Consider the following 6,000-nt stretch of genomic DNA (forward strand, 5'->3'; position numbering starts at 1 on the left):
AATGTCCAAGGCCCAAAGTGGGGTAGAAGTTACTAACAGATTGCACTCAGCATGCATATGGGTTTTGTTGGATAAGGTATCAACCACCTTGTTTTTAGCGCCTTTTTTATATCTAATCTCATAGTTAAAACCTAGTAATTTGATCACCCATTTTTGTTGAAGCATTGTAATGATTTTTTGTTCAAGAATGTACTTAATACTCTGATGGTCAGTAGAATTGATAAAGTGATGGCCTTGTAAGTAATGTCTCCATTTAGTTACATCTTGAGCAATGACAATCATCTCCTTCTCATATGTGGATAGAGCACTAGCCTTTGGACCCAGAGGTTGGCTGAAAAAGGCTATGGGCTTGCCTTCTTGTAATAAGACAGCACCAATGCCATTATCACATGCATCAGCCTTAAGAATGAATTCCTTTGTGAAATCAGGTAGAGCTAAAACTGGACTAGTAGACATGGCTGTCTTGAGATGTTGAAAAGAAATGGTAGCAGCTGGTGTCCACTGAAATGCATTTTTCTTGAGTAAGTCATTCATTGGTCTACTGATAATGCCATAGTCTTTGACAAATTTCCTGTAATATCCTGTCAGTCCAAGAAACCCTCTTAACTCTTTAATAGTTGAAGGAGTAGGCCATGTAGTCATTGCTGAAACTTTTGTAGGGTCAGCTCTGACACCCTCAGAAGAGATTATATGACCCAAATATTCTAATTCTTGTTGAGCAAAGCAGCATTTGGAGAAGTTGGCAAACAACTGATGTTTCCTCAGAATGCTCAAGGTTAACTCTAAATGTTTGATATGATCCTCCAAGCTGGGGCTAAATACCAATATATCATCAAAGAACAAAAGGATGAACTGTCTTAAGTGATCTTTAAAAATGTCATTCATAAGAGCCCGGAAAGTGGCTGGTGCATTGGTGAGGCCAAAAGGCATTATTTTAAACTCATATTGACCCTGATGTGTTCTGAAAGATGTCTTGTAAATTTCTTAAAAGTAGACCCTGATTTGATGGTACCCAAACCTTAAATCAATTTTTGTAAAACAGACAACACCCTTGAGTTCATCTAGAAGTTCATCTATAACAGAGTAGGAAAATTGTCTTTGATTGTAATGTTGTTGAGTCTTATATAATCCACACAAAACCTCCAAGTATTGTCTTTCTTCTTGACTAAGAGGATGGGAGCAGCAAAAGGACTGTGACTAGGCTGTATAATGCCAGAATGTAACATTTCTTTGATCAAATCCTCCACCACATATTTCTGAACATAAGGACATTTATAAGATCTGAGATTGAGTGGTTCAGATGGTTTAAGGGTAATAGTATGGTCTAAACTCCTCTGAGGTGGGAGCTTAGTGGGTTCTGAGAAAACATCTTGAAATTGGTCCAAAAGTGAGGATATATGAGGTGGTATTGGTTTAAGAGACAAAGTGGTGGAAATAGAGAATAAGTGGCCAAAAAGACCATGAGAATGTTTATTGAAAAAGATTTGAGTGCAGTACCACTCATCATAGACAAGGAAGATTTCCCATGAGAGCCAGTGAGTGTAATATTCTTTCCATTGTGCTTAAAAGAAATTATGAGTTTAGAAAAATTGAAAACAATATCACCTAGTTGTTTGAGACAGTCTGCTCCTAGCACCATGTCACATCCACCAAGTGGTAATAGTCTCAGTGGAGCACCAAATTTGTAACCTTGCATACTCCATTCCAGTTTTGAACAAACTCCAGAACTTATGGTTTTCTCACCATTTGCTACAATCACCAACATATATATGAGTTGTGGGATCAACTGTACATTGCAATTTCTTGGCTAGATCGCTATTAAAGAGATTGTGTGTGCTTCCAGTATCAATGAGGACTCAAATATGATGCTTATTAAGAAGTCCTGGAATTCTGATAGTTTCCCCATTAACTTGACCAATGAGAGCATTCATTGAAATTTCCATATCTGACTCCACTGGAGAAGTGATATCCTCAGAAGGATGGTCTTCAATAATCTCTTCATGTTCTGGTTGTGGTGCAGTATCAACCATAAAGAGTTGTTGTTTGGCATAAATGTGTCCTGGCCTATAAACTACATCACAGTTATAGCAAAGACCCTGTTCTCTCCTCTTTCTGACTTGATCAGGGGTAAGTATAATGATAGGTGGGAGGGAAGAGGTATTTGGTTTGAGTGGTGGTTGGACTGGAGGTGGTTTGAATTGAGAAGATGTAGTGGGGTTGGGTCTGGGAGGGGGTTGTGTAGAACTAAAGGATTTAAGATGAATAAGTGTTGGTGTAAGGTTTAGGTGGTAATTTATAAAGTTTTTGTTGGTCCAACACAGTTTGTTCTTGCATTTTAGCTAGGGAGAAAGCTCTCATCAGTGTAGTTGGGTGGAATATTAAAACAGAATATTGAATATCCTTCTTAAGAGCACCAATAAAACTTTTGAAAAAATAAATCTCAAGAATATTAGGATGTATACTCAGTAATAGAGCTTTAGCAGACTCAAATTCTTCAAAAAATTCATCAACAGTTGTTCTGTGAAGCAACTTATTAAAATTCCCAACAATATTCTCATTAGAAGGATTTTCAAATATAATGCAAGCCTGTTCAGTAAGTTCAAACCAAGTAATAACAATACGAAAATATTGAAGGTTATAAATCCATTTTTCAGCCTTACCCTCTAGATGCATAGATGCCATCTTGATTTTCTGTGTCTCATCCCTGATGTCATGAAGTTGAAAGTAATGGTTGCACTTCTGAATCCATCATCTTGGATTTTCTCCAATCAAATCTGGGGAAGTCAATCTTAGGCATACGTGGTGTATGATGAACTTCACGACCTCCTGAGAATAATCCAAACACAGATCTATCGTCTTCATGGTTGTGTCTGGTATTAGAAGATTCTGCTCTTCCATGATCTTCATTTAGTCTTTGAGAAAAAAAAAAATTCCACAAAAGACTCCATCTGAGCTTTTAGATCGTTTTTAGTAATCATTGCGTCTTTGATTGAGTGTATATTAGATTGAATCGAAACAATTTGTTGTTGTTGTGCATCGTATTTATCCTGCAGATCTTTACAAGTTGGATTACTACTTCCTCCCATTGTAGAATCAGGAAAAGAAACAGCTCGTGATACCAATTTTTATGTCCTAGTTATAATCAATACAAGAAATGTGATGATAAACTCTCAAACCTCACAATCTGAGCCTTCTAGTTTGTGGAAAACTAGCCGATTTTGGACAACATTAAACAGATTTCTATTCATTAAAACTTAGCCGCAAATGGAGATAGTTCTTACACATTTAAAGCAACAGAAAACAGAATAAACCCTATCTGAGTAAGAGCCATTCTCTGTTCGACATATGTAAGGATCCTAGTGATCAAAAGAAAAAAACTAACTAACACTAACTATCTGATCCGAGCCACCAGGTGGATTATTAGAGTAAGGGGCACCCACTGTTATTTGTACTTAGGCACATGATAGAATCTAGTTTGGTAGGGTCCCGGGAGAGTCCAAAGGCCTGTGCAAATCTAAATTACGCTCGTATAAAAGCTTAGGCATATTCCTATGCACATGGTATTTCAATTGGTTCTGCCACTTTTGCACCCATTATGGATCTAACAAAGTGGCAAATATAAGTGGGTAAGTGGAAAATATACCACTTAGGCATACACAACAAATTCTCTAATGAGCGATAGAATGTCCATCGCTTGATGGTCATACCAACTCTCGCTGGTCATCACAACGCTGGTTTGTCAAGCTATCGCTAGATGATTAGAGCATTGCTCAGCAATTTCTCATCCAACGGCTATAATTTCCCCTATATAAATATCCACGTTAAAACTTATTTCAACTCACATTAGAATTTCTAAATCTCTCTATATTTTCTAAGTCTCCAATTCTTTTTATCACTCTTCCAATTCTTCAAAGAGCATGGCTGATAATATGAATATGGTTGAGTTCATGCAAACCAACATGCTGCCGAAAATCAAATAGTTGCTAATCGAGCCAATGTGCAAAGTCGAATTATGAGACGATAAGCAAAATTTACTACTGCGGAAGATGAATGTATTTCCAAGAATTATGTTTTTTTTACTGAGACTATATTCGCAAATGCATTCCATCCCCAAACATTTTGGCAAAGGTTATTTGGAAATTTTCAAGAAGAAACAATGAACCCAAACAATCTTGATGCAGGGTTGTCTCATCGCTTTACTGTAATGAATAAGGAAATTAATATGTACCTTGTTTTACTTCAGCAAGAAGGTCCAAATACGAGGGATAATGAAATCATGATGGAACTTGAAAAAAGGTGACGTGCGTAATATCGTCGCATGAACGGAAAAGACTTCAATTCGGAGGTTGTTTCAAAATTTTAAGAGGGTTACCCACATATAATCCAATATCTATGTTTTAATTTATTAATTGTCAACTTACGTCTAAGTATTAAGTTTTAATATTTGTCTTACTTTAATTTAAACTAAAATGTAACTCTAATTAAAATGTAAGATTGAATTAAGAGTAGAATTAAGTTTAATTTTGTCAAATTTTCAAATTCATTAAACTGTGAATTAATCGTTAATAGTCATTTTACAAGATAGAAAACTAGACAATAATAATTTGAAATATAGACTTTAAAAATAAAAATTTGGGACAATGTTCTTCATCTTGTTTATCTTCTTTATTTCACAAAACTTCCAATCAATGCGTTCATGAACTGAGTTTCCTTTGTTTATCTTCTTCTTTGTCTTCAAATTTGTTTTTCCTTGAACTTTCTTTGCCTTTTCTTAGTTGCAGTTATGACTTGGTTAATACCAAAACTTGAAGACTTCTTTGATTTTAACCTATTTCTTTCTAAGTATAACATGTCTTCTTAACGGTACCTTCAAGCACTACACCAGAAAAATTAAGTTGCGTTGCCGAATCAAGTTGGGTTTAAAATTGTGCCATGGGGAAAAATTGAAAAAATAAATTAGATTGAAAAAGAGAGAAATAGAGAAATTAGATTGAGAAAGAGCTAAATACAGAAAAATTTTGTGTAAAAATTTTGGTGTAATTTTTTAGTTTGAAAATTACCTATTTGTAGGAGACAAAGAACTAGCCCTTGACGCTAGACTTTACATCGAGTGATATTCATGGTAGCGCTGGTGATATTATCTATATCGTTCGCTAGAAACTTTGTCGCTCAGTGGTTTTCCCATAGTGGTGCAAGTCATTTGCCATGCCATCTGGTATGTCAAACAGGTTTTTTTAACCTTGTGCGTACGAAGCCTTATGAAAACATTAAAAGGTCTTGCCATATAAGATAAAATCTTGTCACAAGTTAGTAAAATTAGAAGCCCGTATGGATATATCCAATATATTTTTACAATGGATAAAGTATCATCGTTGAATTAGTGTTATTCGTCAAGAAGAAGTGAAACAAAAATCGTAAAAAATAGATTATTTAAAAAACACCAAAAAGATTGATTATTCAAGTTTTTCAGACCTGTTTATGGTTGACTTTTTATTTTTATTTTTCCAAAAACCTAAAAGGAAGTTTTATGGCTAGTAAACTATGAGCTCCTAACCGCGCACGATTGGGTGAAATTTTTGAAAACCAAATCGTAATCGTCACCCCATTTGACGGTTAGGTTTTGGTATTTCAAACCTGGTACTAACTCATTATTACACCAGTTAGAACTAGGGAGAAAAGAAAAAAAATGTATTGCGGTTATATAAACTAATTATATTCCCAGCCGTAAATGTTTCCATATGTTGGTTTCTGTTTCTATGGTTGGGAATATGAAATTATGGTTGAGAAACTTAACTTACGCTTGGATTCAAAGTTCTTTAACCTAGACGTAACAGAATAAAAAAATGAGTCTACTGTTAAGAAATGAAGAACACTCAACCATAACTATCTCGACAATCCTAATTTTTCGAATAATTAGACTGAATCTAACCCATTAAACAAAAAAAACAACAAATAAAAAGTGGATTTGTCGAATCAATTAATCAAAAATGATGAGTTTCG

Source organism: Papaver somniferum, chromosome 1 (assembly GCF_003573695.1).
Source record: "Papaver somniferum cultivar HN1 chromosome 1, ASM357369v1, whole genome shotgun sequence".
NCBI classification, from domain to species: domain Eukaryota; kingdom Viridiplantae; phylum Streptophyta; class Magnoliopsida; order Ranunculales; family Papaveraceae; genus Papaver; species Papaver somniferum.